Source organism: Rhinopithecus bieti, unplaced genomic scaffold (assembly GCF_001698545.2).
Source record: "Rhinopithecus bieti isolate Rb0 unplaced genomic scaffold, ASM169854v2 scaffold_19723, whole genome shotgun sequence".
In the NCBI taxonomy this organism is placed as follows: domain Eukaryota; kingdom Metazoa; phylum Chordata; class Mammalia; order Primates; family Cercopithecidae; genus Rhinopithecus; species Rhinopithecus bieti.
The window spans coordinates 1343448-1355459 of record NW_016809579.1 but is presented as its reverse complement, the minus strand read 5'-3'; the positions used below and the strand labels follow the sequence as shown (position 1 = coordinate 1355459).

Genomic DNA, 12012 nt, shown 5'->3' with positions numbered 1-12012 from the left:
TTTTTTTACGTGGAGTCTTGCTCTGTTGTCTACCCAGGCTGGAGTGCAATGGTGCAACCTCCGCCTCCTGGGTTCAAGTGATTCTCTCACCTCTGCCGCCCGAGTAGCTGAGTGAGACTACAGTCATGCACCACCACGCCCAGCTCATTTTTGTGTTTTTAGTAGAGACAGAGTTTCACAGTGTTGGCCAGGTTGGTCTTGAACTCCTGACTTCAAGTGATCCCCTGCCTCAGCCTCCAGAGGCGCTGGGATTGCAGATGTGAGCCACTGCACCCTGCCAAAATTCATCCATTAATTGTAAAGTAAATATCCCTTCTGCCCCAGGTCACGGTTCCCAAAATAAATGGCTGTTTAGAATTTCTGATGTGTCCTTCAATATACATTCTCTGCATCTACATAGACTCATCTTCCCCTACCATTTTGTTTTTTTTTTTGTTTGTTTGTTTTTGAGACAGTCTCACTCTGTCGCCCAGGTTGGAGTGCAGTGGCATGATTTCGGCTCACTGCAAACTCCGCTTCCTGGGCTCACCATTCTCCTGCCTCACCCTCCGGAGTAGCTGTGACTACAGGCGCCTGCCACAACGCCTGACTAATTTTTTTTGTATTTTCAGTAGAGACAGGGTTTCACCGTGTTAGCCAGGATGGTCTTGATCTCCTGACCTCGTGATCCGCCCACCTCGGCCTCCCAAAGTGCTGGGATTACAGGCGTGAGCCACTGTGCCTGGCCCATCTTCCCCTGCCTATTTATGTAAATGGGTGTTTATTATTTACATACTCTGTATTAAAATTGTGGTTTATTAACATAATTTTACTGACTTATTTTAATTTGAATGGAGATAAATTTATAAAGGGGACTGATGATTATAATTTTATGTTTAAAATGTTCAAAAGCAAACAGTAATGCATCTTATCTTCTGAGTAGGATGTGGGTTGATACTGCAAAGGCAAGCATGAGATGTTTCATTAACATAAAGCCTTGAGTGCCCCAAACCCAAAAGTCAAAGCAACTTATCAATAAATGCCAAAGGATACTATTCTGACATATCTGTATGCTATGGTGTGAATGCAAACCCCAAATCTCATGTGTCGGAAACTTAATTTCAAATGTGGGACTATTGAAAGGTGGGGCCTTTAAGAGGTGATTGAATCATGAGGGCTCTGCCTTCACGAATGAATAAATCCATTCATGGATTAATGGGTTAATGGGTTATCATGGGAGGGGAACTGGTGGCTTTATAAGAAGAGAAGAGAGACCTGAGCCAACATGCTCAGCCTCCTTCATGAGATGCTGTCTGCGGCATCAGGATGCTGCAGAGCCCCCCAACCAGGTAAGAAGGCTCTTACCAGATGTGCCCCCTCCACTTTGGGCTTCCCAGCCTTCATAACTGTGAGAAACTCATTTTCTTTATAAACTGCCCAGTTTCAGATATGTTGTTGTAAGCAACAGAAATGGACTAAAACACTGTGTTATCTAATTATGCGATTCTTGTTTTATTATTTATTTATTTAGCCTCTTGTCAGAAACCTTTTTTTTTTTCTTTTGAGATGAAGTCTCACTCTGTCACCCAGACTGGAATGCAGTGGTGCTCTCACGGCTCATTGCTGCCTCGACCTCCCTGGCTCAAACGATCCTCCCACCTTAGCTTTTCAAGTAGCTGGGACTACTACAGGTCCACACGCCACCATGACTGGCTACTACTTTTTTTTTTTTTTTTTTTTATGTTGCCCAGGCTGGTCTCAAACTCCTGGCCTCAAAAGATCCTCCTGCCTCAGCCTCTCAAAGTACTGGCATTGAAGGTGTGAGCCACCACACCCAGCCCACCAAGAATTTTTTGAGACACGTACCTGAGTGATTAAGAGTTTAGGATTGGCTGGGCACGGTGGCTCACACCTATAATCCCAGCACTTTGGGAGGCCAAGGCGGGCAGATTACCTGAGGTCAGGGGTTCGAGACCAGCCTGAACAACATGGAGAAACCCGTTCTCTACTAAAAATACAAAATTAGCCAGGCGTGGTGGTGCATGCCTGTAATCCCAGCTACTTGGGAAGTCTGAGGCAGGAGAATCGCTTGAACCCGGGAGGCGAACATTGCGGTAAGCCGAGATGGTGCCATTGCACTCCAGCCTGGGCAACAGGCAACAAGAGTGAAACTCCATCTCAAAAAAAAAAAAAAAAAAAAAAAGAGTTTAGGATCTATATTCACTCTGCCTGGGTCCAAATCCTGGATGTTATTAACTGTGTGACTTTGGGCAAGTTTATTAACATCTCCATTTTTTAAAAATCTGTAATAGGAATATAATAATAATAAATGCACACTCTCTCAGGATTTAATTAAATGGAATAAAATATATAGAACTCCTAGAACAGTGCCAGGAGTTTGAGGCCAGCCTGGGCAACATAGTGAGACCCCATCTTTACAAAAAATACATTTAAAAAATGAGGTGGGAATGGTGGTGCACACCTGTGGACCCAGCTACTTGATAGACTGAGATGGGAGGATTGCTTGAGCCCAGGAGGTCAAAGCTGCAGCAGTGCAGTGATTGTGTCCCAGTAATCCCAGCACTTTGGGAGGACAAGGGAGGAGGATTCCTTGGGGCCAGGAGTTCAAGACCAGCTTGGGCAACATAACGAGACCCCATCTGAACAACAACAAAAATTCTCATGCACTTAGCATTTGCCAGATATAATGCCAATTTCTAGGGCACAAAGGCAAATGGTAACTACCTCCCTGGATTGTTGTAAAATAATGCATGCAAAACATTTTGTGCCCCCAATGATCCCTTCCTCATGGTGTCCCCACACTTTTATTTTGTACTTTCACAATGAGCAGGGCACCACCAGGATACTGGGAAATAATGACGTGTGATTTCCAAGACTAGGTCATACAAAACATTTTGCCTTGCTCTGTTGAATCACTTGCTCTGGTGGAAAACAGACAACTGCTATGTCATAGCATTCAAGCGGCCCTATGGAGAGGTCCATGTGGTAAGGAACTGAGGCTTCCTTCCAACAGCCAAGTGAAAGAGCCATCTTGGAAGAGGATCCTCCAGCTCTCAACAAGTTTGCCAAGCCAACATTTTGAGCATAACCTCATGAGAGTCTCTGAGCCAGAACCACACATCTAAGCTGCAGTAACTTTGACGTAATAATGATTTATTGTTGTTAAGCCACTAAGTTTGGGAATAATTTGTTGTGTAGTAATAGATAGCTAATACAGTTGTGCTTATTATGTTTGGTACTTATTACTGTCACTACCACATCAGTGCATTGTTGTATTAAACTGTTTTGTTTCCCCGCTGAATTATGCTGGGCTCACAGGGGGAAAAGTGCCCACCAGAGTTTTTTCTTTTTTATGTAATCAAGTTTTTAAAATTCTATTCTATTCTATTTTATTTTTTTAAGTTCCAGGGTACATGTGCAGGATGTGCACGTTTGTTACGTAAGTAAACGTGTGCCATGATGGTTTGCTGTAACTATCAACCCCTCACCTAAGTATTAAGCCCAATATGCATTAGCTCTTTTTCCTAATGCTCTACCCTCTTCCTTCCCTCCCCCAAAAGGCCCCATTGTGTGTTGTTCCCCTCCCTGTGTCCATGTGTTCTCATTGTTAAGCTTTCCACCTGTAAGTGAGAAAACGCAGTGTCTGGTTTTCTGTTCCTGAGTTAGTTTGCTGAGGATAATGGCTTCCAGCTTATCCACCACATCCCTGCAAAGGACATTATCTCATTCTTTTTATGGATTCATAGTATTCCATGGTATGTATGTACCATATTTTCTTTTTTTTTTTTTTTTTTTTTTTTTTTTTTTTTTTTTTGAGACGGACTCTCATTCTGTCACCCAGCTAGAGTACAGTGGCACGATCTCTGCTCACTGCAACCTCCGCCTCCCAGGTTCAAGCGATTCTCCTGCCTCGGCTTCCTGAGTAGCTGAGATTACAGGCGCGTACCACCACACCTAGCTAGTTTTCTGTATTTTTAGTAGAGACGGGGTTTCACCGTATTAGCCAGGATGGTCTCAATCTCCTGACCTCAGGTGATCCACCCGCCCGCCTCAGCCTCCCAAAGTGCTGGGATGAGCCACTGCGCCCGGCCAGTACCACATTTTCTTTAACCAGCCTATCATTAATGGAAATTTGGGTTGATTCCATGTCTTTGCTGTTGTGAATAGTGCTGCAATGAACATACACAAAATTACCTGAATGATTCCAGTAAACATCATGTATTCGTTTGCCAGTTACCATAATAAAATACCACAGATTGGGTGGTTTAACCAACAGAAATTTATTTTCCCACAATTCTGGAGGCTGGAAATCCATGATCAAGGTGTTGGCAGGGTTGGTTTCTTCTGAGACCTTGGCTTGCAAGATGGCCACCTTCTTGCTATATCCTCACAAGATCATTCCTCTGTGCACGTTTGTGTCCTAATGTTTTCTTCTTATAAGGACACCGGTCATTTTAGATTAGGGCTCATTCGTATGATGTCATTTTCACCTTAACTGCCTCTTTAAAAGCTCTATCTGGAAATAAAGTCACATTCTGAGGTTACTGGGGGTTAGAATTTCAACAAATGAATTTTGGGAGGACTTGCCAGCATCACTTGTGGAGCATTGAACTGGAGAAACTGCCCTAATTTCTCATTTGAAGGTCTAAACACCTCTTTTATCAAAATCAACCAGATTCTATTAAGAAGGCCGAATGTGCATCTGGCTCAATCAACAGGATTCTGTCTGCTTCAAATGCTTGATTTTTTTTTCATTCTCAGAGAATGAAAACAATGTTGAAATACTGAGTATGTTCTATACAGAGTCTTCATGTCACAATGAATAAGAAAAGTACTTTTTTTTTGAGACAGGATCTTGTTTTGTAGCTCAGTCTGCAGTTTTTGGAGTGCACTGGCATGACATAACTCGCTGTAGCTTCCATTTCTTGGGGTCAAGTAATCCTCCCACCTCAGCCTCCTGAGTAGCTGGGACTACAGGCATGTGCTACCACTCCAGGCTAATTATTTTATTGTATTTTTAGTAGAGATGGGGTCTTGCTATGTTGCCCAGGCTGGAATCAAACTCCTGGGCTTAAGCAATCTTCCTGCCTCAGCCTTCCAAAGTGTTGGGATTATAGGCACAAGCCACTGCACCCAGTCAAGAAAATACTTTCTAATACTGAATGCAGCTAAAGAATGCATGGTAAACCATTATTGTCCATTCAGGATCACTACCATCCAAGTGGGACACTCAATCTTTGAGATTCTGAGTGGTGCTATAATATTTGTTGCCTTGGTATCTGAGTGAGCACTTAGTCTAACAATTATCTGGAGGGGTATATTAGGGTTCTCCAGAAAGATAGAACCAATAGAATGGATGAATAGATAGATGGATAGATAGATAGAAAGATAGATTGATAGATAGATATGTGAGGGGATTTTGTTAGGGGAAATGTCTCATGCAATTATGAAGGCTGAGAAGTTCCACAGCAGGCCATCTGCAAGCTGGAGACCCTGGGATGCTGACAGCATGGCTTACTCCAAGTCCAAAAGCCTCAGAACTAGTGGTGTAATTCTCAGTCCAATGCTGAAGGCCTGAGAAGCTAGGGAGTGAGGGCACACTGCTAGTGCAAGTGGTGGAGTCCAAAGACCAGAGAGCCTTGAGTTGCGACATCTAAGTACAGGACAGGAAGAGTGTATCTCAGCTCCAAGAGGTAGAGCAACACATTCACCTTTCCTCTGTTTTTGTTATCTTCAGTCCTGGCCTTTGGATGGTACCCACTCCCATGGAGGGCAGATCTTCCCCACCTAGTCCACTCACACTCATGTGTTAATCTCTTCTGGAAACACTTATAGACACACCCAAAGATAATACTTTACCAGGTTTTTAGGTATTCTTTAATCCAGTCAAGATGATACCTAAAATTAACCATCACAAGGGTATATTCAATCTGAATGGCCAAAATTATCTGATAGAGCCTTCACATACTTGTACTCAACAGATGTACTCTCGGGATTAAATGAGTTTATGCTCAAGAAATGATATTAGCCAGGCACAGGGGTACATGCCATTGTCCTAGCTACCCTGGAGGCTAGGGCAGGAGGAGTATTGCTTGAGCCTGGCAGCTTGAGGCTGCAGTGAGCTGCGATGGTGCCACTGCAATCCAGCCTGGGTGACTGGGCAAGACTCCACCGCAAAGAGAGAGAGGCAGAGAGAGAGAGAGAAGAAATGGTATCTGTTATTTTACATTAAAAGTTCTGGAATAGGGGAGTGCTATGGTCTGAACGTATCCCTCCAAAGTTCATGTTGGAACTTATGACCCAATGTGACAGTATTAAGAGGTGGGGCTTTTACAAAATGACTAGGCTATTAGAGACCCACCCTTATGATGAATGAATGAATGTCCTTATCAAAGAGATTCCATTTCCACCATGCTGAGGGCAGAAAACAAACAAACAAACAAACAAACACAAACGAGGTTCCACACAGCACTCATCCTTTTTGCCCTTCCACCCTTCTGCCATGTGAGGACAAAGCAACAAGCCTCCATTTCGGAAGCAGAGAGCAGCCCTCACCAAATCTGAATCTGTTGGTGCCTTGATATTGAACTTCCTAGCCTCTAGAACTGAGAGAAATGTTTCTGCTCTTTTTTTTTTTTTTTGAGACAAAGTCTCGCTCTTTTTGCCCAGGCTGGAGTGCGATGGTGTGATGTTGGCTCACTGCAAACTCCGCCTCCTGTGTTCAAGGGACTGTCCTGCCTCAGCCTCCCGAGTAGCTGGGATTACATGCGCGTGCCACCATGCCTGGGCAATTTTTGTACTTTTAGCAGAGATGGGACCTCACCACGTTGGCCAGGCTGGTCTCAAACTCAGGCAATTCGCCCGCCTCAGCCTCCCAAAGTGCTGGGGTTGCAGCCGGGAGCCACTGCGCCTGGCTGAAATGTTTCTGTTCCTTGTAAATTACCCAGTCTCATGTATTTTGTTATAGCAGCACAAACAAATTAAGTAAGCTATAATATCAGGCTGTCTTCTAATTCCCTATGCTCTGCTGCACAAATTGTATTTCCAGAAGTTCCCAAAGGAAGGTCTCAGGAAATGAAATGGATATGAGCTAACCTCACGTCAGGGGGTCAGTCTATGGAGGATCATAATCATACTACATGGTCCACCTTTGCTATAATCTATTCTTTTTTTTTTTTTTTTTTTTTTTGAGACAGAGTTGCTCTGTTGCCCAGGCTGGAATGCAATGGTGCGATCTTGGCTCACTGCAACCTCCGCCTCCTGGGTTCAAGAGATTATCTTGTCTCAGCCTCCTGAGTAGCTTGGATTACAGGCACCTGCCACCACACCCGGCTAATTTTTGTATTTTTAGTATAGACGGGGTTTCACCATGTTGGTCAGGCTGGTCTCAATCTCCTGACCTCAAGCAATCCACCTTCCTCGGCCTCGCAAAGTGCTGGGATTACAGGCATGAGCCACCGCGCCCAATCTTATAGTCTATTCTTAAGGCCCTCATATATTCCCAAGTACTAGAAGGGAGGCAGCCACATTATCTTATGTTCTAGGTATCCTCAGCATCGAATACAGGAGCTAGCCCACATAAAATGGGGTTTTCTCAAGATGGGATTTCACTCTGTCACCCAGGTTGGAGTGTAGTGGTACGATCTTGGCTCACTGCAACCTCTGCCTCCCAGGCTCAAAAGATCCTTCCACCTCAGACTCCTGAGTAGCTGGGACCACAGGCACACACCACCATGCCTGGCTAGTTTTTTGGATTTTTGGTAGAGACTGGGTTTCGCCCTGTTGCCCAGGCTGGTCTTGAACTCCTGAGTTCAGGCAATTTACCTGCCTTGGCCTCCCAAAGTGTTGGGATTACAGGCATGAGCCACTGCACCCAGCTGTTTTCCGGCTTTTATTGAGACAGAGTCTCACTCTGTTGCCCAGGCTGGAATGCAATGGCACAATCTCGGGTCACTGCAGCCTCTGCCTCCTGAGTTCAAGCGATTTTTTCTGTCTCAGCCTCTAGAGTAGCTGGGATTACAGGTGCCCGCCACCACACCCGGCTACTTTTTGTATGTTTAGTGGAGATGGGGTTTCGCCATGTTGGCCAAACTGGTCTCCAACTCTTGACCTCAGGTGATCCCCACACCTTAGCCTCCCAAAGTGCTGGGATTATAGGCATGAGCCACCGAGCCTGGCTTTGTTTTCTCTGCGTGTGGTTTTTTTTTTTTTTTTCAGAGATAGGGTCTTACTCTGTCGCCTAGGCTGGAGTACAGTGGCACAATCAGCTCACTGCAGCCTTGAACTCCTGGGCCCAAGAATTCTTCCCACCACAGTCTTCTGAGTAGCCAGGACTATAGATGAGCACTGGTTAAATTTTTAAATTTTTTGTAGAGACAGAGTCTTGTTATGTAGTACAGGCGGGTCTCAAACTCCTAGCCTCAAGTGGTCCTCCAGCCTCAGCCTCCCAAAATTTGGGAATTATAGGCATGAGCCACTGCATCTGACCATATAAAATGTTAATAAACTGACCAGGCGCGGTGGCTCATGCCTGTAATCCTGGTACTTTGGGAGGCTGAGGCAGGCAGATCACCTGAGGTCAGGAGTTTGAGACCAGCCTGGCCAATGTGGTGAAACCCCATCTCTACTAAAAATACAAAAATTAGCCGGGTGTGGTGGCACGTGCGTGTAATTCCAGCTACTCGGGAGGCTGAGGCAGGAGAATTGCTTGAACCTGGGAGGCAGAGGTTGTAGTCAGCCGAGATCACGGCACTGCACTCCAGCCTGGGCGACAGAGTGAGACTCGGTCTCAAAAAAAAAAAAAAAAGTTAGTAAACCTTTGTTTATCTGGCTAACGGCTAATAAGCCTGTATATATTTGTTATTGTGTAAATGACCAAACCAGCACACCTTCCTACCCTGACCCATCTTTCTATTTCCCGTGGGTTATTATCCACCCTGTAGACAGGAACCTAACTGCATAGCCTGGGCTCCTTACTCCATGAGCAGGAAGATTTGACAGGCAATAACAATGACATGTATATCAGATTTCGTCTCTGTCTTGATGCATTTTGGTCCTGTTAAGGAATTGAGTGGAAACACTTCTCTATTCCTCAGCTAAAACATTGGTGGAGCTGACCTAGGAGAAAGAAAGAAGCAAGTGGAGCTTATGGGTCTTCACCCAGGAGTAAAATGATAAAAATATAGAGCCATCTCTTCAAACCATCAAATAGCCCATTGACTAGAATAAAGCTGTGCATTTACTTGTTGGGACCACGGAAGTGGGAGCCTCCAGAGGTCTGACAGATGCAGGATCCACTGGGCGCTGGCACATCACAGCCACCCACCTCTGGCACCTTCATAATTATCACAGGGGTGACAAGCTGCTTTTCCACATTCTGCAGTTTACTTCCAGACAGACTAAAGGATCTATGTCTCTGTCTCACATTTCTCTGGATTGGAAGGAGATTCATTGAAGAAAACGTCCAATAATATTCCGAGGGCAACAGCTTTGTTCTCCAGCCTGCTGAAGTCTTGCCTCTTCATGTTCTATTAAATTTTGCTTGTGTCTAAAAGTAGGTCACCTAACCTTTTTTTCTTCCTCTTTCTCTTCTTGAGATAATCTCTCTGTAGCCACGCAGCCCTCTTAGGTGCCTGGACCAACACCTTTCTGCAGTAACCCAAGGGTTGACGACTCCTCACGCTGATGTTCTGCTGTCTCCAGTGCAGCTCATGAATCCAAATCCAAATTCAGCTCAGCCTGTAAGACCTCCCTTTGCTTGGCCAATTTCTCTTCAGTTTCAAGACACAAGATGGCCAGTTAGATATGAAATTTTACAGATGATGAAAATGTGTCTTTGCCAGGCATGGTGGCTCATGCCTGTGATCCAAGCACTTTAGAAGGCCAAGGCAGGTGGATCACCTGAGCTCAGGAGTTTGACACCTGCCTGAGCAACAAAATGAGAACCCGTCTCTATAAAAATTTAAAAAGCAAAGAAAATATATGTCTAACAATGACTTTATGTCAGATGCAGAATCTGGGCTATTTCGCTCAGAACCCCGTTGGATACGTCCCGTTAGTAATAGTGGTAAGAGCAGGATTAATCTAGTTTCCTCATACTGATCTGAATTTTGGGTCAAGTCAGCCGTCCTTTCTGGCATTTAGAAATTGTTGGGTTTTCCCTGACTCTGTTTCCTAAGACGGTTATCCTTTCTGCCCAAGCCTCAGGCCTTCTTTCTGTCTCTTTTCTGCTTCTGGATGATTCCCTGGGAGTGCACTTGACCTCATTCTATTTCTTTTGTATTTAGATTCTTCCCTCTCAAATCCATATTGCCCAGATGCCATAAGTCCAGTCTGCCTGTCTGCCAAAGAGATGGGGTGTCTCTAACATGAATGTCAATACCCAGAAACCTACTGTGTATACCATACTCCCCCTGCTTACTTCCTAACGGCCTACCATCTGGACACCCCTTCCTTGGGCCTTCATATACATGACTTCCCTACCTTAGGTAGCCACCACCTCCCCTTTTCCCTTGCATGGCTACTCTTACCAAAGAGATGAGGTCTCTCTTCAGCCAAACTCGACTTATAAAAAACTCATCAATTAGTACCACGCCACCATGCCACTTCAAATACTTTGTTTGGAGACGGACTTTTGCAGTAGCACAATCATAGCTCACTGCAACCTCTGCCTCCCAGATTCTGGTGATTTTCCTGCCTCAACCTCCCCAGTAGCTGGGATTATAGGCGTGTACCACCATACCCAGCTAATTTTTGTGTTTTTTGGTAGCAACAATGTTTCACCATGTTGGCCAAGCTGGTCTCAAACTCCTGGCCTCAAGTGATCCTGCTGCCTCAGCCTCCCAAAATGCTGGGATTACAAGCATGAGCCATTTATTTTTCTTTTTTTGAGACAGGAGCTCACTCTGTTACCCAGGCTGGAGTGTAGTAGCATGATCGAAACTCACTGCAACCTTGAACTCCTGGATTCAAGTGATCCTCATGCCTCAGCCTCCTGAATAGCTGGGACTATGGGTGTACGCCGACATGCTCAGCTCATTCAAAAATTTTTTCATAGAGATAGGCGGTCTTGCTATGCTGCCCAGCCTGGTCTCAAACTCCCGGACTCAATTGATCCTCTTGCCTTGGCTTCCCAAAATGCTAGGATTACAGGTGTGAGTTACTGTGCCTGGCCTTTGATTTTTAGACAGGGTCTTGCTCTGTTGCCAAGGCTGGAGTGCACTGGTGTGATCACAGCTCACTGCAGCCTTGTCCTGAGTTTAAGTGATCCTCCTTCTTCAGTCTCCCAAGTTACTAGGACTACAGGTGTGTGCCACCACACCCAGCTACTTTATGAATATTTTGATTCCAAAGTCTGAAAAAAGTTTTCCAGATTCATCTCTCAAATGAGATCTCCAGGTCAAATAATGTCCCTATTGTCAGGCATCCTGCTTCAGAAGCAAGATGCAGCATTTTTCTTTCTTTACTTGCAGCAGGCAGCTAATAAACATTATCCTGTGCTGGACCATCCATGTTCTATGCATTCTAATGTGTGCTTTACATAAAAAATTAGCCCAAGTGAACCTCACTGTGACATTACAAGGTACGTATTATTAATCTCTTTTTTTTTTTTTTTTTTGAGGTGGGGTCTCACTCTGTTGCCAAGGCTGGAGTACAATGGCTCATGCCTGTAATCCCAGCATTTTGGGAGGCTGAGTTGGGAATATCCCTTGAACCCAGGAGTTCGAGACCAGTCGAGACAACATAGGAAGATCCCCATCTCTAGAAAAAATAAAACATAGCCATGCATGGTGGCATGTGCCTGTGGTCCCAGCTACTTGGGAGGCTGAGAAAGGAGGATCACTTGAGCCTGGGAGGTTGAGGCTGCAGTGAGCCGTGATCATGCCACTACACTCCAGCCTGGGTGACAGAGTGGGACCCTACCTCTAAAAAGAGAGAAAGAGGGAGAGCTTTTAAAATATGGCAAAATGTGCCCACAAGCTGATGGGCCTATTTCTTTTTTTTTTTTTTTTT

General features: G+C 44.9%; 1 gene segment (V, D, J or C); it reads left to right on the top strand.

Moving 5' to 3' along the window:
• The window catches only part of LOC108540636 (Ig lambda chain V-I region BL2-like), a 574188-nt gene that overhangs the window by 181491 nt on the left and 380685 nt on the right, over nt 1-12012 (top strand).